This window comes from Sinocyclocheilus rhinocerous, unplaced genomic scaffold (assembly GCF_001515625.1).
Source record: "Sinocyclocheilus rhinocerous isolate Xijiao unplaced genomic scaffold, SAMN03320098_v1.1 scaffold200, whole genome shotgun sequence".
NCBI lineage: Eukaryota > Metazoa > Chordata > Actinopteri > Cypriniformes > Cyprinidae > Sinocyclocheilus > Sinocyclocheilus rhinocerous.
In genome coordinates, this window is record NW_015641014.1 from 431,866 (window position 1) to 455,545 (window position 23,680).

Sequence of the window (23,680 nt, forward strand, 5' to 3'; positions counted from 1 at the left end):
TTTGAGCAGGAGTCCAGGATTGATTGGGAAACATTTTTAAAATGCACCTACTAGGAAGAAGAGCAATGAGACGGCATTATAAAATGAAAAAGTGCGCTCTTTGATTTTGAATGGCGAAGACGTGCTCACCCACAGACATTCACATGGTTCATTTTGAAGTATTAGCAAAACAACAAAGCTAATGCTTTTCACGGAACTTACGTAATTACCCATTATACATTGTGATATAGCCTGGTTCGTTGGTCCGTTAGATCGGATTGCTTTCTCACTACAACCGAACCGCTCCAGAGTTCGTTTCCAATCGAGCTGAGACCACCTCGTTCAGGCAATCTCGGACCGATTGTTTTGGCGCGGATCCGAGCGCGAATGCTGTGTTCACATATGCCCAAACGAACCGAGCTAAGGGGGGAAACGCGCCAAGTTCTGAAACAACGGGCCAGGTGTAAAAACACCCTAAATGTGTTAAGATTGGCTTAACACGTTCATTCTCAGCTTTTTATGAGTTTGAGGGCATTTCTTTGGAGCAAAGTTCTTCGCAGAATGTCATGCGTGGAAATAAATTAGCTGAAATTAGGAACAGAGAATCTGCTAAACTCTTTTAACAGCTCCCAAAATAAAACTGTCTGATCTGTCCAGTGAGAGGCACGTTTTGCTCCCTCTGACGTGAAAAAGCATAAGATCATCACAGAAAAGCAGGCCCTGCCAAGCCTTTACAGTCAAGATTGGAATTGATTATTCTGGCCAACTGCAAACCAGGCATTCGAATGTTCTGCCTCTCTTTTCTTCCATAAAGGTCTGGATTTGATCTTTTAAAGGGTCTCAACGCTTCATGGTTTTAAAGCCGTGCTCTTTACCCTTTTATCAGATCTATGCTCCTTGCATAAGGGTGGAGGTTTTTATTCCAGCATGCTTGTGTACTGTGGCAGAGAGCAATGTTTTGAGCGTGCTCATCTTGTCTGCTATAATGAATGGGCATTTCCGCTAATGCTTTGAATAGATCCATGCTGCACGAGTAAATAATGACAGACCTCCCGGCCTCCAGAATAGACTCCACACTAAATTATCCCCCGTTTGCTTATGTCTGTTTATCTAATTGAATGGATGAGCATGGTTCATAAGTACTTCCATAGTGTATGTCAATAGAATGATAGCTCTCTCTCGCTTATGTTTAGCTTGTCGCTATTTTTGCTAGTGTAAATTGTGTAGCGTTGGCCCAATCTGTGCTTCATGGCTCATTAACTGCAAAGGAACGATGAAAAATATTCAAGTATGATGTCCTGTTGTTTTAACAAATCTCTTTGATTAATTGTATTTTAATCATGATTTTAGTTTTGATTAATGACTTGTGCCGAAATATATTTTGTTTCACTAGTTTGGTCCAGGCGTATTAATCATGATGCTCTTTAAGCGAATTGTATTGTAACATGCAGCAACAAGTTCATGTTCACTAGATGAGCAGGGATTTAATCATGAGCAGTTTAATAAACTGATAAATTTTTTAGCAAACATACAAGCGGTTGTACTGGACCGTGTATTGTTTCCAAGTTGGAAACCTGAGTGAGGAACAAAGTCCCCTGCTGAGAGATCACTTGACTGCTGCATTGAGAGAGCAAGTTGAGAGGTAAAAAGAAGTGAAAATAGAGTAACAAGACAAGATAACACCAAAAAGAGGAATGTGAGGCAAAGCAACATGAGAATAAATCTGAAAACAAGAAAAAGACTTGAATAGGAGTCTACAGGATCTTCAATTAATATGATAACAAAAGGCAAATTCTCAGACAACAGCTGTTAAAAACCAAGGTGTGACTTTGACAGTGTACAATAAACTAAACAGCCCAATACTGACAGAAATTATATGGAGATATTTTGATTTTCTGCCATATATATTGAGATATGAAAAAGCACAGACATTTTCACCAACTGACGTTTGAATTTTTTTTTTTAATAATTCTAGAATGATTGGGTTATTTTGTAGATTTTTTTTATTTTGATTGTTATTAATAAATCAAAAAAATCAAAATACAAAGTAAGAAATATTGTAGAATACTGTAAAAATAAAATTTAAATATTTAATAAAACAATAAAAGATTTTATTTATAGTACAACTGTAAAATTACAATACTGATATTTACAGCTTAATTTCTTAATTTTTTAATGTTAACCCATCAAGTTTTTATTTTAATAAATATACGCTCTGCCGGTATCAGAGTGAAACGCAGCACTGTGTTCATTTACACACATGCAGCTCAAGACAAGCTAAATGAACAAATTCCTTCTGAAATTCTGAAACTTCATATCATGAGCTGCATGCATGTAAATGAGAACAGTCTGAAACTGGCAGTGTATATGTTTATATAATTAAATATCTGCTTTCACAATTTGATTATCGCATTAGGCCATATCGCAATATCAATTTAATTTTCATGTATTGTGCAGCCCTACAATAGGCTCTTCAAGTGTTCTTCACAGACGTCTACAGGTATTAACACACCAGCAGCCAGGCACCAGGACTGCGTGGTGACTGCCAGCCTCTAATCCCACATTATTGTCAGCTTCTCTAATTCTCCCCAGACTACTGACCTTCATGACCTAGTAATCCAAGAAAGGCACATAAACACAAGAATCGGGTTGCTTTGCGACGTGCCGTTTAAATGCACAGGTGGGGCACACCACAATCGTACACACATGCATATAAACATATACAACATTAGTGAGGTTAAAGGTCACATTATTTTCATCAAGAGCAGCTGAAGGGTGGCAGCATGGAGCAATGACGTTCCAGAAATCTTCACGTACGCTGTACAGTAAGTGGTCGCAACTGTAGCGGGGCCAGAGGGTTAACAGAAAGTCTGTGAAGGTGACATTTGGTCGTACAGATCTACTTTCACTCATATCAAGCATTTTGGAGGTGACACCAAAGGCCACAAAGCTATAAAGCACCAAAGGTGGGGCACAGTAACTCTATCACTTCAGCATTGTGCTGCACACAATGAGAGCTGCTTAATGTGTCAAAGAGGAGCTACGCCATTCTTGCGGGATGTTTTTGTGGGATATTTTTCTGCATTCTTTGAAATAATACTTAAAATACTCAACTATGAAGTAATATTCCGGGTTCAATACAGGTTAACCTCAACTGACAGCACTTGTGGCATAATGTTTTTAAAAAAAAATTCAAATTTGTTCATGCTTTTCTTTAAAGCTTACAGTGAAAAGTAAATGGGGCCTATGCATAAATGTTAAAATACTCAACATTTCAATAGTATAGCCACGAGATGCAAACAGTATGCTAGTAACAAGATTTTAACACGATGTGATAAAATCACTTGCTAATTTAAACAGCTTTACAGGTTGAATAATATTCAAAATTGAATTGAAGAAGACAATTCGAAGTCAAAGTCATGTACAAGTCCTTTCATAAAATTTTTGTTTTGTTATTTACTATTTGCTCTTGCCGTAGGTGTGGTACTGTAATCTCTATATGTTTTTAAAAGAAGCTTGGGGCAAGTTAAAATTATTTTTTTGTTCTAATCAGTATACAGTGCTGCAGGAATGAGTCCTAAAACCCTAAAACAAGCACTTTTGCACTTCTGGTTCCACTGTCCTAAATTCAGTGTTTTAATGGGTTTTTTGGAGTTAAATGCATGATATAAAGTCTATAGTTAAAGAGGTCATATGACGTTGCTAAAAAGAACATTATGTTGTGTATTTGGTGTAATGCAATGTGTTTATGCAGTTTCAGGTAAAAAAAACACATTATTTTTCACATAATGTACATTATTGTTTCTCCTCTATGCCCTGCCTTTCTGAAACGCGTAGAATTTTACAAAGCTAATCGTTTTGATTAGCGAGGTGTTCGCTGATTGGCCAGCTATCCAGTGCGTTGTGATTGGCACTTTAGGGAACTTATCTATGCACAAACAGCTTGTAACACTCCAAAGAGAAAGAAAATTTTTTAAATTGCATCATATGACCCCTTTAACACAGGCTTAAAGGGGTCATGAACTGAGAAACCAAAATTCCCATGATCTTTTGACATATAAGAGGTCATTGTGCTATAAAAACATCCTGTAAGTTTAAGAACTCAAAACTTTCTCGTTAGTCTAAAAACAGCTTATATTGAAGCCAATCTGCCAAAACTACAGCTTTTGAAATGTTCCACTCTATGATGTATTAGTGTGGCTAAACACCGCCTCCACAGAAGAAGATCATCATCGGCTTCTACATCACTGCCTGTTTAGTCCCGCCCACCGAGTCGCATGTAGTTTGAATAACAAGAGAGGCAAACGCAGGTCTACGCAGAAACCAAACGATAAAGATGGCTCCAAACACAAGAAGACGCTGTTCAGTGCCAAGTTGTGGAAAAACACAATGTCTTTGCATTGCCTTCCTTCTGATCGCAGTGTTAGGAAGGAGTGGATGAACTTTATTTTTAATGAAGTTCCAGACCGCATCAGTAAGAACTAGGGTTGTGTCGGTGAGGAAATTTTCCCACCGGTTAATCGGCGTGTGACAACACCGGTAATACCGGTATCACCGTGGGGGAGGGGCATTCCCTCTTTTCCTCGCTTTCCTTCGCTTTTAAATAGCTTGTAAAAGTGGTGTGCCCATTTTACTTTCACTTTAAAATCGTAAAATAAGGAATAAAAATATACAAACGACAATTGTATGTACAGGTATAGAACAATAGACAGTAGACAGTTGTATGTACAGAACTTTAGTTTACTGAACTAAATTATTTTTATTACTATAAAAAATCTAAACGACGGTGGGGGTCGGTGACGCGGTGGGCAAGTGACGTAACCGGTGTTGCGGCTTAACACCGGTATCACCGTCAACACCGTCTATCGCGGCAAGCCTAGTAAGAACTTGGTCCTTTGTTCACTTTTTGTATCTGGCCGGAGGAAAACTGGCCCCTCGACTGAGCCTAGTTTCTCCCAAGGTTTTTTTTCTTCATTCTGTCACCGATGGAGTTTTGGCTCCTTGCCGCTGTCGCCTCTGGCTTGCTTAGTTGAGGACACTTAATTTCCAGCGATATCGTCGACTTGATTGCACAGATACTATTTAAACTGAACTGAGCTGGATTATGACTTCACTGAATTCAAAAAACAAGGGTTTTGGGTAAAAACAAGACAGAAAATAACCTATTACTTATAAATTAAAAAAAATGTTGGTGTAAAAATCTTGATAACATTTATAAGTGGACTTCAGAGAACAGTACAAAATAAAAAACAAAGGCAGTTCATGACCCCTTTAAGATATTTTCACGTTTTCTTCTGACATAAAATACATCAATAATACCCACTCGTTAAGTTTAGCGGCTGCTGACAAGTGGCTAAATGGGACTAAAGAGATTGTCGGGGATAATAAGCACCATTTTGTGCCAAACAGAAAAACTCATTTACTCAGTTTTCCACTTTTACAGTCTCATTGTGTTTAGAATTGTGCTCTTACAAACTATTCTAACTCAAACTTTACAATTTTAGATTTTAAATAAAGATTAAAAGAATTGTCGGAAGCTTAGTAGTGGTGATGTTGAAGTGATCATGGTGTATTTCATTTATAGCCTAACTTTTACTTCTGTCAGTTGTATTTAGGCTTCAAAATTCATAAAATTTGTGTTAATTTGTGAATGAATGAATGATGCGTTTATATAGCGCTTTACTGTGTATTGTTGTACACCCAAAGCGCTTTACAATCATGTGGGGGGGGGTCTCTCCTCAACCACCACCAGTGTGCAGCATCCACTTGGAATGATTGTGAAGATTGTCTTGATAAATAAAGCATATGAGAATCAGAAACTTTAGTTGGTCACAGATCATATTTTCTCCCATAATCCAAAAGCCAATGGAAAAGTCCTATGGGCTGTTTGTTGATGGGACCAGGGTAATGCTGACTTCAGGGTTAGCCTACAAAAATACGTCATCCTTGCAGCACTCTATTAACATTATGCCACAAATGCTGTTGATTGAGTGTAACTTGTGTTGAACCCTGAATATTCCTTTTAATAAATGAAGCGAGAAATGACGAGAACAAAGATCCGACAACCCTGCAAGTCACTCGGTTGGAGGAGCCTCGGGATCAGAGCAACCGAAGCTTGTCAAAACACTGTCTAGGTTTTTCAATTTCTACCCTTGATCCTTGAAATACCATGAGCTAAGTAGTGGAATGTCTTCCTTTTCAAACACACAGCGAAACGTGAAGTTTGTTTGCTATGAAAATAATCCCACAAACCTTTTTCTCTTCCTCTAAAACAGGCTCTTAGGGCTGTGCTCAGCTGCTGATAGGTCAGGCTTCAGAGAGCCCCCCTAAATCAATTCCAAACCACGGTGCTTTCTTACACAAGTCCTATTGAAATATGTGGCAGCTCGGCCGTTATGATGGATCGCGGTGGGCTTATATAACCCGACAAAGCAAACGTGCCCTACTGAAGACACATCAAAGGCAGGCTTGTACACATTTGGATGATTTCCCTGGCCGCTTCATGCTACATGTGTCACACTCTCTCTTGTTTTGTTGCTCCTTCAGTAGGCAGAAGTCCTCCTCTGCCTTCAGGGGTTGGGATAAGCTGGCCTGTAATCCCCCTCGTTTTCGCTGGCTTTTTCACCTGTATACTGATTCTGTGCCTCTGAGCCATCCCACTCGGCCCTGTAATGAGAGCAGGGCCCAGCGCTCGTTCGGCCTGATTTATCGTCTACCTGTATTGTTCTCCGCATCTTCAAAGCAGCCCTTTGAGACATGCCCTCAAAATGAAGCTGCAACCGCAGTCATGCCACTGACTCATGCGTCTTACTCACATCGCCAATGAAAGAGGGGTAGAAAGAGTGAGAACTTTTCTGGCACAGGATGGAGTGTCCTTTTTATGCCTGTCTGATTTTTCATGGGTATCTTTTTAGTGTTTTTGTCAGGGCGCCTTCACCATACAATGTAACAAAACACCATCTGAGAAGAGTTTGAATGAGCACGGTGTTAATCATTAACTACCTGTTCTCTGTACTCCAACATTTTAGTCATGGCCTGTGGTGCCAGGGTCTGGTTTCATTAATTATTAATGACTTCTTTACTTTCATACTAGGGTCTGTGACCCTTTGAGCTTGACCACTGTGTAGGCCTCAGGTGCCCCGTTTCTTTTCAGATTACTCTGAGGTAATCTCTAACTTGGATATGTTTTGAAGAATGTTAGTAACCAAACAGTTTTGGTGACCAATGTGCACACATTATCTTCTTTTGTGTTCCACAGAATAAAGAAAGTCATACAGGTTTGGAACTACATGAAAGTAAGTGAATGATAATAGAATGTTCATTTTGGGTGAACTATCCTTTTAATTGTCCCTTTTAATCTTATCATTATTTACTCACTCACATGGTGTTTCAAAACCCTAAGGCTTTTTTTCTGATCTTTTCAATGTAATGAAAATGAATAAGGATTGTCAAGCTGTCTGTGTATCATGAACATAGTCCCTGTCTTGTGCACTATTTTCCAAGACCTCGTTTTATAAGGAACTGGAATTTAAAACATTATTTTTGAAAATCATAGAAACATTCTTGAGAGCTCATGAGAGAAGTCCAATTCATAAATGAAATATTCTTTTGAGTAAGGAATTTTAATGAATCGGTTGATAGTCTAAATTATTTTTTTCACAAATGATCTACTGGATTGATCTACACTACTGTTCAAAAGTTTCTTTTTAAATAAATAAGTTTATTCAGCATGGATGTATTTTAAATTGTAAATAAATGCAGCCTTGGTGAACATAAGAGACTTCTTTCAAAAACATTCAAAAATCGTACGACCCCAAACTATCAGGGAGGAACTTCAAATGTGGTCCATCTCTCATGCAAAGATTGGTACTTAAATGATAACTTTTTAATTGTGCAGCTTGACCCATTCACTTTCATTATATTGAAAGCAGACAAGATTGTCTTTAAAATTTGTCCTTTCTTCATCCACAGAAGAACATAATACAAGTTTGAAATTATATAAAGGTGAATAAATGATGACAGGTTTATCTTTACATTTTGCCTTTAAGTATAGTCAAAGTGTAAGTATAGTTTTCTTAAAGGGGGCATGTCAGGGAAGAAGGCTTTTTCTTTTGAAATAATAAGTTGATAGATTATCTAATGTTCACAACACAAAGCTCCTTCTCTCAGTGCCTATTTGGTTTAATCAACTTGGCCTGCCCTGATGAATGACTGTGCGAACTATGCAGGTACAGCCAATCAGTGGTGGACGAAGTACACAAATCAAGTACTTGAGTAAAAGTACAGATCCGTATAATAAAATATTACTCCAGTAAAAGCAAAAGTACTCAGTTTTCAATTTTACTCGAGTGAAAGTACAAAAGTACTTGATTTTTTATGTACTTAAGTAAAAAGTACCGATTGCAGCCAATCATAACAGAGATCATCATACAATACAGTCTTAAAGGTACAGTCGCAAAAATAGATAGATTCTGAGTTTCATAAAAACCTAATTCTGAATGTTTTTCGACATTATAAGTGTAATTCAGGTGGAAAGAATTAAATGCTACAGAAGTGTTATGAATATGGCCCCTTTTATATCTCCGGGACCATACAGCCTCTCTGCAACTTCCAAAACTCCACAGGTTGTAGAGATCCCAGCCAAACAAAGCTGGCCTCAATCGGCGTTCTAACAGAGCAACAGCAAGCCCAACGTCCCTTACAGTTTCCCATGAATTCCTGCCATCTGTGAGCACAGCCGTCAGAACGCGGCAAGGATGATCCAAGCACCATGGGAGAAAACACGCAACTGCATTGGCCAGGATGAAACGGTAGATGCCGAGCTTAGATGGAGATTTACTGTGTGGGGCCTAAGTCACTCTTTTGCACAAGCATCTAACCCACAAATTGCATTTGGCATGGTGGAGGCTAGTCCTCTGGAAAAATGGCAGTGCTGCAGAATTCATCCACACCAACAGACTATTGAGAGCTTCTGCTTGTTGCCAGGTAGAATACCACTTGTCTAACTTGTCATTGTGTTTCTGTTTTGTTACCAGAGCTTTGCAGGAGATTCCTTCAGCTGTGGCAAACACGAAAGAGGCTACCGGCTAGAGGTTACAAGCACCAATCCGCGTCGGGACTACTTCCACGGACGCTTCCGGAACGTTCTTCTCACTTCCATAGCCGTGGTGCCCATCCAAAACCACACTGTGGTCAGCCTAGGCACAGCTGAGGGCCGCGTCATCCAGGTGAGACATTTATTTTATTTATTCACTATTAAAGCTAAACTTACGTAATGTCTGGATTAGCAAATCAGCATTTAGATTGAATTTATGAGTTTAGTATGTGCCATAGTTCTAGAAAAAATGTGGCTGACCTTATTCTGGGAAAAGAAATGGTGAAGCATTTGCAGAATCTAAAATTAAATCAGAATACTTTTTGTCAAAGTCCTGTTGTTGCCAACACTATTTCCCTGTTTTATTGTGCATGTAAATAGACAGGATGTAAGTACGTGACTAGTGAAAACGGCTCCGAATGAAGGAAAATGCAGGTGCCAGTGGCAGGTTGGGAAATATGGTCTTTTCCTGTTTGCATTTGAGTCAACTTTGACCTCCTGAGCAGCACTGTACCAGCTCTCCAATCTAAAGGCACACAAGGTGAAACTTTGCCTATCAATGTTTTCTCAACATGTTCATTGTGCAGGAGTGGCACCGACCCAAATATTGAATCTGTCCGGCTTGAGCACCAAAAATGAGACTATTTGCTCATGGAATTGTGTGAGATAGAGACTTGTGGTATTTTGTAAATACCACAGGAAAATGTTTGAGAATGAATGAGTGGCGAGAGAAAGGGTGACAGCTGCACGGAAGCGTGACGGAGGAACCGAATGGTACGTTAATAGTAAGCACTGGGCTTCGATGACACGTCCTCGCATGGCATTTTCTTGGAACGGCTGCAGCTGTCGTTCCCTCTCTTTCTCTCTTCCTTTTTTAAATTTTTCCTCTCAACTTTTCTCTCCTCTTTTGTCTGGATGTGGAGGAAGGCCTGGTAAGCGGTGACTGCTAGTCCAGCTGTCCCATTCGAGAGAGAGTTTTTTCAAAAACAAAGAGAGTGGGTGAGTGTTTAAGAGGCCTTGACAATGAGAATGCAAAAAAACAAGATTGTGAGAAAGACTGATGAAGTTGAATAAAATATGGAATGCCAGTGAGTGGTGGGTAATTGTGTGAATGAAAGTTTCAAGAGCCCACAAGCTTTTTAAAAGGTTGGGAAGAGGGGGGCGCAGGGCAGTAACAGTCCCAGTGGTCCTTATTCTGTATGAGGAAGTGCTCCCACTCTGCCACACTCTCGGTGAGGAAAAACTCAACACCTTGCCTTGTGTTTGTGAGTAGGGCTTCCCTTACATACACAATGAGCTGTAATTCACACGGTTATTAGGGCTTTGCGGTGTGTATTTTTCCCCAGAGTGTGTAACATTCCTCCTTCAATAACAGGTCCATTTGTAGCCATTTTCTGCCATGCCCAGCTTAATTAAGCCTGGTTTAGCTTGGTTGCTTCTGGGACTCGAAATCCTTTTATGGCTTAACACTATTGGAAACTTTCTGGGCCACGTGAAACTCGCCAACTTTTAGCTGAGGGTTCTTGTTTTGGAATCATGAATGTAGCACATTGTATTTGTGCAGCACCAAGGCACCGAATAATAATATTAAAATTTTTTAAATAAATAGAATTTACTATTTATATTATTTTGATATTTATATTTTATATATTATATAAATAATTTACAATTTATTAAAAATGTTAAATTTAAAAAATAATATACTATTTACATAAAGCAGAAATTGCTATGCTATTTCTTACAATATTAAATAAATATTAAATTAAATATATTTATATAGCAGTCTATGTTTTAATGTCTGTAAAAAATATATGTGACAAGAGGAATTTCCCTCCCACACCGTAGGAGGTTTTGGAAATTTGTGTTCCTGTAAATCTGTAATTAGAGCTTGCATGGACTACATTGTATATTGTCAGGTAATGCAAAAAAAAAAAATGCACCTAAATCAACTGCTTTTATTCATGTAATAAAACAGTATTGTGAATTGCCCTGGCTACATGTATTGTTCCAGTGAAAGATAAAAAAAAAGAAATAGCTCCTTAAGGTAATAACTGAACATTGACACTTTCTACAGTCCGATCTGATATGTTACTAATCTAAAGATTGGACTTTTAAAACAGACCACAATTGGAGTCACATTAGTGCACTGTATTGAGTGAGATGGAGATATGTCACGCACACCATCCTAACATCACTAAAACCACAGTAATGACATACTCTCTGCCACCAGATGCCCCATGCTCAAAGCCCAGGGCTATTAATGATGTGATCCACTGATCGCTAATGGAGCACAAGCACTATTCAGACATAGGCTGTCTTGAAGGCCTGTAATTGCAATGTAACCATGATAAATGTTAGTCCAGGTGTGTGGATGGAGCCACTGTTCTGACACCTCCCAACACGCCAGATAGACAGAGGTCTTTATGTCTGCACTTGCCCTAGGGCCTAAGCTTTTGTCTGTTCCTACTCCTTGACATCAACCGCAGTCATCGCAGTTCAATCTGTCATCTTTTACCCTGAAAGGCAGAGACACTGGTTATTACAGTATCCATGGCAAAGCAGAGGCTTTCCCCATACAAAGACTGCCTCTGGATTGCACCCTCCTTTGATGCTTCCTCTTTCCCAAGGAACGTTCCAAACATGATCTGTAATTTAATGTTTTATAACCTGGAAGGAAACAATAACGGGTTTGCACCAACTCCATGCAGAACATTTGTTTTTCAGGAATAAGGTATTGTATATTCTCATGTTTTTGGAAGTGGTATTTCACCCTAAAACCATAAGAACATTTTTTTATTTTATTTTATTTTATTTTATTTTTTAAAAATCCATTACTGGATTCATTGGTAAAATATCCTTTTTTTTGTCATGAAAATAAGGTCATACTGCAAAATATCTTAATGGTCCTTAAATAGGACTCCTTTATATGGAAAAAAAACTTTAAGACAAATTAGACCAATGTCATGTGACCTGCTGTTGACCTGATCCAAATTGTGTCCTCTATAAATAGCTTACACCAGAAACCACAAGGTTTAAATCATTCAATAGCAGCATTTAATCATCAATGTGGAATGCAGACTTATTCCAGTAAACGATAAACATGCTGGTTGTGGTCTTTTTGTAACCATACACATTCTCTATTAAGGTCCTGCATTTACCGTTTAGGATTTTGATGTGAAAGGCCACCCATTTTTGCTGGCATCCTCCGCAGGTGGTGGTTTCCCGCTTTGGCAAGACGGAGCCGCATGTGGATTTCCGCTTGGACGCTCTTCCTGTGTCCTCCGAGATGGCGCTGCTGTCTCCACAGCGTCATGACGGCTCCTTATTGTTGGTAACAGGAAACAAGGTGAACGACACGGCCATTCTTAAAAATGTCTTTGGGAACGGGTCAAACATTTTCAGGAAAATCACTTGTGAATAGATAGCAAACACACTGGTGATTTAAGACTAACTGATATAGTAAACAGGGTATGACTGCAATAGAGAGACATCAGTAAGTAAGTCACCTCCTCTGAAAAATGTTGTCAACAAGTTGCTTTGCATAAAATCATCTGCTAAATGTAATTTAAAGTCTAATATCATGTTCCTCAGGTCTCTAAGGTTCCTCTGAGAGGCCCTGGATGTGAACAGCTGTGGACTTGTAGCTCCTGTCTTCTGGCTCCAGCCTTCATGGGCTGCGGATGGTGCAAGACCAGTGATCGCTGCACAAGGGCTCCTCGGTGCTCCCCCTCCCATTGGATCCAGGACTCTTGCCCCCTCCTTATCACCACGGTAACCACCCCGGCCCATCACAAACAACATTACCATGGTTTTAAAGCAGCTAATAGTACATAGCTAATAGAATAAGTGCTTTCCAAGTACAGAGAGCACATACAAAACTCTGACCTCCATTGATTTTGCCTGTTTTGCAGTATTTTCAGGGATAAGCATGGATTTCAAGGACCTCTTGGCTTCTTTTAAAGACGTAAATTGATTCTAAATATCAGAAAGGATTCGTTTGCCCTTCTGTGCCTTCTCTAAATCCGTGCATTGCTGCAGAGCAGTCAGAACTATATTTGTATTTGTGTAAGATCTCTTTTCTTATGATAAGTGGTGCTCTGAACATTTATTAACTCTGAGCCAAAATAAGGCCTTGTCCTCCATGTGTTCAAAGCAACACCATCTGCTTATCAATAAAGAACTAACATCTCAGAAACAGGACACTCAGAAAACACATTGTACACACTTATTATGAAATGTATTTATTTAATTTTATTACATTTTTAATTTATTTTATTTCAATTTATTTACTTATTTTTCACATTTTTATTTACTTATTTCTTAAGTAAATTTACTTAAGAAATAATGCTGCAACATCAATACGTTACTTCTGTAAACGTAAAGAAGTTGTAGGCTATATCGCATATTAGAATGCTGCAGGTGGCGGATCGTTTATAGCCTTTTCTCACAGCAGATGGAATAATTAAATTTATAATTTTGATGGCAGATTGTAATCCAGAAAGGATTATGTGTTTATGAAACACATGTAAGTGACTGAAATTAGATTATATTCCAGTTTTAAATGTGCACCTGATTACAGATAGCCTACGTGAGATTACACAAGTTTTGTATTTTAAAGAAAACCATTTCTAAGGAAAAATAACTTTTTGGGTTAAAAGAATTTCAATATATGAAATTTGAATGACTGTACAGAAATTGAAATCTACATGTAATGCTAATACACTACATACACGTAGTCATGCAATGCTGATGTTGTTAACATGAATAATTTGAGAACAAAGTAAAACAATAAATTAATAATTTACACGGTTTGATGTGATATGAGCAAACCGATCGTTAGATTTAATCACCATTGGTAGCGCGATTTATTGTAATGCTTTTTCCTCAGTTGGTCAGAACAAAAGTGGCAGACTTGTTACTTACTTGTTCAGATGACAATATCCGGTTTATTTGGGTCATATATTCCTAGACGTAGGCTAGAATCTGTGATTTCCTAAGTACAGTATCCACACCAGTGCGGTGACTGACAGCCACACATCAAAACGTTAGATTCATCCGCACTGAGGAGCCGTGTCAGTGCACAACCCACGCAAAGAAAATAATTCTGCAAATAACTGCAATTGCAGGTTTCAAACAGAGATGGCGACAAAGAAACAGCTTTAAGTAACTTAAATAAATAAATGTTTATATGAATATATAAATAAATGTTTTTTAATTTATTTATTTTATTATTATTTTTATTAAATTAACCAATAAATGGCTTACTTACAGTTTTCTGAGCATGTTAAGCTAAGGTACTCAGCTGGTGGCTCAACATAAAGGGCACTTTATAACCCAAGAGACTAAAGCACAAAGGAAGGTTGTTTTGTTCTCAGTTTTTGTCTCTGTCACCATTTACTGGAAGACCCCCTGCCTTCAGTGTCCATACACCCAAAACTAATTATTGTCAGTGGTTACCAACCTCAGGAGCAGAGAAAATGCTTGGCATAAAGAAACGCAGCAGGGGGTTTAGACACTGAAAGAAGAGTATTGTCACAGTTTGACCTCACAGCTTCTTCTTTCTTTTTCTAGATTTCTCCTTCCTCTGCTCCACTCGGAGGCCACACCAACATGACAATCTGTGGCAAAAACTTTGGTTTCAATAAGAAAGATCGCTTTGATACCAAGCTGATTGACGTGGTGGTTGCTGGAGCAAAGTGTAAATTGGAAAAGAAAGACAGCAGCAATAATCGGTAAGTTAATAAAGAAATAGATAAACCTTATTCTTGAATTTCAGCAAATCCTCTTGCACTCTGTGTAAATACAACTTCAGAAACACGCTAGGTCACATTCTCAACATAGTGCTCAAGTTGCAACCCTGCAGAACATTAAATCGATCTGCAAAAGTGCTCTATTGTGCATCTCGGCCTTCCATGTCAAACTTTCGTACCATTTAGACACAAAACCCATGAGATTTTGTGCCCCCGGACATACCACCCTACAGCCCTCCTATTGTGAGAGGAATGGAAAAATTCCCTTGGAGAATAGCTCCTGTGTAGTTTCTGCCGAGTAGTACGGTTATCATTAAATTAGCGTAGACTAATAGCCTGCTTACTCCACTGGTTTACAACTTGAAAATATGTTGTGGCACTATCGTGTAGTCTATAATGATATGTGACGTTAGTTAGCAAATATTAGCAATTTTTTGCAAACATTTCTTTGAGTAAGATGACCGTAATATGAACTCACGATTGAATGTAACAAAGATTTTAACGAAAAGTAATCATTTGTTTTATTAATGCCAAAAATGCTTACATTTATGTGTATAAATGGGAGTTTGCCGTTGCATTGGAGAAGTTTCTGCCTTGATTCATCTCCCTCTAAATTGGACGTTTGGTTTTGAGTTTTGTTATTGATGTTTGCTTGGACTGATGTCAATCATATTCAATACAGGCACGTAGGCTTAGAGACTAGCCAAAGCCAGCTAATGTCAATCATGTCATTCACTACAGCCCGCCGCCGCTGCGATCCCATCCGTGCCGTCTATTCCTCTAATGAAGACCCACTTCGGTGGTGGTGCGGGATGTCCAGGCGCTTTCCGAAATTCTGTTGGCTTGCTTTTCGTTATCTCTGCGTTTCCTGCGACTTCAGTTCCTGCAGAGCGCATTTTCACATTCACAAGTGCAGGAATTGTTAATCGCCTCAGGTCCTGTCTTTCTTTTTGTTCGTTTTGTTTTTAGATGATATAGCCTACATGATGAAGTGTTTTTAAAAGTAATTTTAATGCTATTCCTTGATAAAAATTTCCTATTGTTTTTTACTTGTGTTTTAATATGTTGGCTAACGGTATATGAAGATGAAGAATTCTGTCAGGCTATTGATTGATTTTCCATTGTTCTGCATTTCCCCAGCTGATTTTAATAAATAAGCATTGGCTGACGTTGAGTGTGTGCTCTTCTTTTTTTTATTTTTTTTTTAACTACCGCCTAAAATTAAATGATGATAACGCGAGGCAAGCGTACGGCATAATTGTGACCTATTTTTAGCGGAATTCATTGAGGGATTTGACCGTGTAATTCATAGATAAAGTATTTCAAATGTAGGCTATTATATACACGCACGCAACCAAATTTTCTTACCATCTTTTGGGGGGTTTCTTGCTTTTAGACTAGTCGACTAGTCGGATAAAAAACTTCAGTTTAAACGACAGTCAAATTAGTCATCGCGCACATACCTACTTTCAACACACATTCAAGTACTGTATTTTTGACTTTCTTCCAGTATTGCAGTTTTCATAGTGCACAAGGACCCAAGGATGTTATTCTATTTTCCCACTTATGTTGAGTTGGATTAGAGTTACACGGTGTCCTAATCAGTGCCAAGTGCATTTTCTATCCATACTGTAAGGGAAATGCTGCCATAAAGTCAAAATATCAACCAATTAGCATGTTTTTGTAGGATGTACTATAAAGATATGTAGACTTTAGAGCAGGATTTTAGAGCAACTCTGGTTGGGGGCTAACTAGCATGATGCAAAAAAAATAAAAATCCATACAAATATGATGGATGTGATTTCTGTCAAAGATTTTCAACGTGTGCTATAGTTTTATTTCACTAACACAACGTTTTTTTCTGTCTAGAATCCTGTTATCACAGAGATCTTCCCAGAGTTTGGACCCAAGTCTGGCGGAACAGTGCTCACTATTACAGGCTCATTCCTGGATAGTGGAAATATGCAACTGGCTACCATGGGCAATGCTACCTGTGCGCTGCAGAGGTTTGTATGTCTACAAATCTATTAAGAGTTTCTATTAAAGGGATAGTTCATCCAAAAATGAAAATTCTGTCATTAATTACTCACCCTCATGTCATTCCAAACCTATAAGACCTTCGTTCATCTTCAGAACACAAATAAAAATATTTTTGATGAAATCCAAGAGCTTTCTGACCCTGCATAGACAGCAACTCAACAACCACGTTCAAGGCTCAGAAAGGTAGTAAGGACATCATTAAATTAGTCCATGTGACATCAATGGTTCAACCTTAATTTTATGAAGCTACGAGAACTTTTTGTGTGCTAAGAAAACAAAAATTACGACTTTATTCGACAATATCTTCTCTCCCATATCAGTCTTTGCCGCGCGTTCACGAGAGTACCAATAAAGTTGAACCACTGACGTCACATTGGACTATTTCGTCTATACAAGTTTATTCATCCATTTAAAAAACACCAACATTTAATTTCTGGTTTTAAATAAAATACGTTTAATTTTTCTTTACAAATCTACTAAAAGTCAGAAAATGTTCAGCATCTTAGACATTTTTCCAATAAATGGAAGTGAAAAAGAGAGATTTGTGCATGAGCCAATCACCACTGTCACGCATACATGTATGTGTCTATTCAAACCATTTTCTATGTGTGTGATTTTCTGTGTGCCTTTCTGCAGTATTTCAGCCACAATGTTGACATGTCGGACACCACCTCAGCCATCACCGTCCCAACACAAGGTTCAGCTGCACATTGATGGAGTGATTCGTGAAGCTCCTGTCAGCTACACCTACAATGAGAACCCACACATCTCCAGCGTCCAGCCCAAGCATTCCTTCATCAGGTCAGCCCTGCAGCCGACATTTACATTTAGTCATTTTGCAGTGGGGTTAAAATACATCAATGGTTCAACCTTAATTTTATGAAGCTACGAGAACTTTTTGTGTGCTAAGAAAACAAAAATTACGACTTTATTCGACAATATCTTCTCTCCCATATCAGTCTTTGCCGCGCGTTCACGAGAGTACCAATAAAGTTGAACCACTGACGTCACATTGGACTATTTTAAAGATGTCCTTACTACCTTTCTGGGCCTTGAACATGTCAGTTGCATTGCTGTCTATGCAGGGTCATGCACATTGATGGAGTGATTCGTGAAGCTCCTGTCAGCTACACCTACAATGAGAACCCACACATCTCCAGCGTCCAGCCCAAGCATTCCTTCATCAGGTCAGCCCTGCAGCCGACATTTACATTTAGTCATTTTGCAGATGCTTTTATCCAAAGTGACTTAAAATTGGGGAATACATAAAGCGATTTTTCTTAAAGAGGCAAACAGCTACTTTAAATGTAGTTGAAGTTGGGGTTAAACTGGAAGAGTAAATCAATGTGCATTTAACAGCAAGTTCTTCTGTTTTGTGCATGTGTGTCCACAGCGGAGGAAGCACGGTGACAGTCAATGGTTTCTACCTCCACTCAGCCCTCCAACCTCAGATGGTTCTCACTGCCGCCACAGAGGGCAAAGTCTTCCAAGTGGTGAGTCTAGATGGCCAACACAGAGTGTCGAGACATTAAATACCTCCTCTACCATGTCTCAGGCATGCTATTATCATTAACCCCACTGAACACAAAAGCAGATATGAGAAATAAAGGAAGCAATGTTTCAGAATGGCAGTTGTGAAGAGGAAATGGAAAAATCACGCACAATGTTCTCGATATGATTATAAATTTAACAAAAAAACTTTTAAATTAGGCTTATTTAACTAGTGTCTTGTTTTTTCTCAAGTTTCTTGATCCATTTGAAAACACATCAAAATGTTTAGATTTTAAATTTAGTTTATTTGATATATAATGAGTGTTATTGTTCATCTATCAGAGTTTCTTCATTCATTTGAATTTTTTTTCTAGTATTTTTTATAGTCTAAATTATTTACCATTTTTATTCTTTTGTTTTATATATGCATCTCATTTTTCATCTATCTAAGTTTCTTCATCTATTTGGCAACACTTTCATTTCTAGTTTTTAAATCGTAATGTATCTAATTTTTTGTCTATCCAAGTTTCTTCATCCATTTGGAAACACTTCCACACCTCATCTCCTGAGAGCTGTGGTTGACCTGATCTGCTCCTCTCTCAATGGGACCAGACAAATACTCATTTACACACAGTTTCCCCTTATCTGATTTCTGTGGGGGTGAAGTGTGGTCGTGCAGTGGTACAGTGCATGCGAACAATGCTATCTAATCTTAAGCATACAAGTCCCGTCATAGTCCAAAATGGGGCTCGTACTTACTCACATCATCATTTTGATTGTACCTCTTAATTTCCACTCAACTTACAGTTTCCCTCCTCAAACATCAGGGTACTGAAGATAAATATCTCACTGATTTGTCTCAAAGATCAAATATTTTGTACTTAATACCAAGGAGGCCATTTTAAATAATGCATTTTGAGTTTGTCAATGATTTTGAGCTCACTTGAAAGAAAACTAGTTCTGCCTTTTGAGCAGAGACTGCTTGAAACGCAGGCTATCCTTTCAAATGATTTAAGATGGTCCCGCAGCTGTCAGCCTGTAAATTCTTCTTTATAAACAGTGGGGGTCGGGACAATATTCTTGTCCTAATTTGTGAAGCACAAGAGGTTTATTGTTTTTCCCCTCTCACTTTTATTGGGGAGCATTGTGGTGGAATACTTCCTGTCTTCTGTCAGCTTTTTCCTCAATCACACAGACTATGGCTGTGTAACCCGAGGTGAGCTGTCATCTGTTACGCTGAGGTTCGATCAACGATGGCGGAAACAGAAACGCGGTCAGTAGCTCAGGTTTCTTGCGGGCTGCATTCACCGTCTAGCTGCTGACAGGCCTGAAATTAAAGAAAAGCGAACACTGATCTCAATTTCTCGAGGACACTGTGAATCTTTCCATCAGTTGCATTTCAGTTCCTCTTGCAATCAAGCTCTGCGGGCCAAATGAAGGAGCGTTAAGAACCAAGGCAAATTGTGGTGGCTCAGGAAAAATGGATGAAATCTCAAGAGCATTCTTGAATATCTACTTCTGAGATCTCTGCTAAATCTGGGGATCAGCCGATTTCGCCTTTCCCACCAACATGAAAAGCATTTTTACAGGCTGCAGCTTGTCGCTGGCGATTGGCACTGTCCAGGAGCGAACCTGAGAGGGGTTTTATGTGTTTAGGGGTATGGCATCTTCTTGGCCAAGTTTTCTAGATGTTTCTAACCAAGGGTCATGTTCAAGTTTTACTTTGCCCTAGACTTGCCTATGGGAAGTGAGGGGTGTTAACAGGACTCTAATATGCTCCAGACACCACAGTGGGGTTTCTAGCAAGAACAACACCTGTTTTTGGGATTCAAAGAGGGTCATTTTCATGCCAGATCCCTCTCAATGCAAACCAAAGTCTGGTTTTCTCATCTTAGTATGTTCTTACAGACACCTTACTCCATTTTGCCTCATAATATCCTGAAAGTTCCCGTTCCTTCCTTATCTTTACCCCCTTTAAAAGATCACATCGAAAGGAACCAGCAGCGACGGTTATATGAGAGCTGAAACACCTATAAGAGAATTTCCCATCCAAATCCTGCAATACAACATCACTTTAACTCCCAATGAGAATATCTATTCCCCAAACACCAATTTGAAGTGTTTTCGGTGTCTCCCATCATCCTTTGGCTGCTTTCTTTAGCAGCTGTTATCCAACCCCCCTTTAAGCCCTTTGAGATACTTGATCCATTCTAAACAATTAAATGGTGTGTTTGTTGAGGAGCACACCAAGCCAAACTGCTTTACAACTATTTGACTAGTCTCAGCGGATGAGTCCTCAGATCTCTAAATATGCAAAGAGTTGCTAGTCAAATATACAAGATGTGTGTTCATTTGCATGGACTTTTTCATAGTTCGCTGTCCTCAGCGATGACGCTTAGGAGCTGTATTTTTGTTTCCCATCTGGAATATTGCGCAACACAGAACATGAGTGAAGGGAAGATGTTGACAGGGAAGATATTGCCTACAGTGAACAGTGAGTAATAGCAATCAGTTTTTGGTTAAAAAGTTATTTATCTTCATGCATTCTCTCTAAATTTGTTTCAGAGTCTGATCTTTATGCAAGCTCCCAGGTCATGGCCTTTATTGCCTTTTTGGCAATATGAAACATCAATCGCTTTTATGAGATTGAAAATATTTACTGTGAAGTCAGAATGACTTTAAGTTGTTTTTAGACTCTAGAGCATTGTTAACCTGCCAAGTGTGCAGAGGGAGACCCAGGTTTGCTGGATAGAAGTCTTGGAGCAGAGCGACTCAGATGCCTTATGTTCATAAATAATGGCATCAAACAATTTGAATGTGTCTCTTGCTCTAGGGTTATGCTTTATGAAGTGGAACGTTCACTTGAGGACAGCTAATTAAACAGCGGTGACGTGCAAATGACAGGCGTGCTGTAAAATGGGCAGTTGTGGTGGTGTTATAATGTGGAATGAAAATGGTGTGTGGCAAGACCTGGCAGGGCTGGAGCTACAGCTGGCATGTGAAGTCTTCGGGTAGTAGCTCATGCATAATTGCACTTAGTCAGGTCTTCAATCTCACAAAGGCTCCTTGTCCACTGGCCTTAAAGTTTGTGATGTATGCTATGCAAGATGATGGGTCTCACATCTGGGTTGAAAAGGTTATATACACCGTTTAAAGGTTTGGGGTCTATATGATTAGATTTTTTTTCAGAAATTAATACTTTTATTCAGCAAGTGCACATTAAAGTGATAAAGTGACAGTAAGGATGTTACAAAAGATTTCTATTTCAAATAAATGCTATTCCTTTGAACTTTCCTGAAGATCCCTGAACAAAAATCTACTGTTTCAACAAAAATAGTAAGCTAAACAAATGATTTCAACATCCATAATAATAAGAAATGCAAATCAGCATATTAGAATGATTTCTGAAGGATCATGTGAAGGATCTCCGAAGACTGGATTAATGATGCTGAAAATTTAGCATTGCCAATACAAGAATAAATTACATCTTAAAATATATTAAAATAGAAAAGAGCTATTTTAAATTGTAAAATTATTTCACAGTATTACTGTTTTTACTGTATTTTTTGATCAAATAAATGCAGTGAACAAAAGAGACTTCTTTCAAAAACCTACAAAATACTGTTTGACCCCAAACTGTTGAACAGTAGTGAATGTGTAGTGCATGATTTTTTTTTTATTGCTTCACATTTCAAATGAAGGCTTTAAGGTATTCAAAAGTTGTCATTTTCATAAATTCATTATGATGAAAATAATTATGGAAATATCAGAAAGCCTCTGAACTTAAATATTCTCAGTCATGTACCGCTGACCGCTGAGAAAACTTGGCCCCTGGTTAAATACTAAAGCCTTGTGTGTGTGTGTGTGTGTATGTATATATATATATATATATATACAGTGTTGTTGGGAGTAACGCATTACAAAAGTAATAATATTACAGTAGTATATTACTTTTTGCTGTAACACAGTAATATAACGCATTATTAATCAAATTTTGGTAATATTATTACTCGTTACAATCTCAGTAACGCAAGTTACAACAACATATTTTAACTCAAAATTAAGTGGTGAATTTACTAACACCGCAAAACAGCACCAGAGAAAAAATTCCGCGGGTAAAATAGTTTGTCTGTCTTCTGTTGCTGGAATTAGATGGTTGAGATGACTGCGGAGACGGATTCTACATTTGTGAGATGGACACACTCCTGTTATTTTCAGTTCATCGGAGAAAAGGATAAGAATGCATAGTCAGGTGCAATATGTGCGACACCAAACTCTCAACATGGAGAAATAGCACGAGTAAAACCTGGAAACACCTGGACTGGTGCCACTAACACTAAGCTACCGGAGAGAGCTGCGGGGTCGGAGAAGTGAAAAAGACGGCGGACGAGCAACAAAAATTAAGTTTAACTAAAAATAAAATCTGTTTTTATTAAATCATAGTGTATATATAAAATGAATGAATATGCGAAATATTTGACTTAAATAGCCTAATTAACAGATTAACAAAACCAAAGGAAAAGACTGAGAGATATAGGCTATGTTGCTGAGTTTGGTTCATATGCTATTTGTGTGGCGCGGCGCTCTACGAAAGTCCAGGGAAAGGAAACCGAGATGACAGAAATAAAGTAAACACATTGCAGTTTCGAATGATCTATGACCAAAAATAACAGAAACATTTTTTTGTTGTTTGTTTCCGCTGTTCGATCGCGCCGGCACACGTACAACGTTGCAGCCTGTTCATTATCAGAATAAAATACAATCAACCAAACATATAGATACACTGTTTAATTTAAATAGTGCGTAGCTAACTAATTACTTTCAAAAGACAGTAACTAGTAATATATAATGTATTACATTTTGGAAGTAACTTGCCCAACACTGTATATATATTAGGGCTGGGCGATATGACATATATATATATATATATATATTATCGTATATCGACAATGTCTCGTAAGTATCGCGATGTCGATGTCAACAGTCAGGTCTTTTATTGTGATTTCTAAAGATTCAACTGCAAGAAGACGAAATAGAACTCACTCCTGCACACACACACACAAAACGCACGCACAAAACTCTTATATACGCGAACACTGGACTGAGCTCTCTTTCTCGCATTCTTACACATTTGAATGGACAAATACACTACTGTAATGGCAACGTGCATCTGTGTATTTCACTATAAAGTTTTGTTGCAAACGGCTGAAGACATTATAGTACTATATCTCAGCTCGCCCCTCAACATGCACGCGTTCGGAGATTCGGCAGCCCAACACTGAATATTATTTTGTGGGCGTTGTATTTTGATTAATAAAATAAAAAT

The 23,680-nt window shown here is 38.4% G+C and overlaps 1 pseudogene; it reads left to right on the forward strand.

The window, feature by feature from the left end:
- LOC107753538 (hepatocyte growth factor receptor-like) overlaps nucleotides 1–23,680 on the forward strand; it is a 56,954-nt pseudogene that overhangs the window by 17,123 nt on the left and 16,151 nt on the right.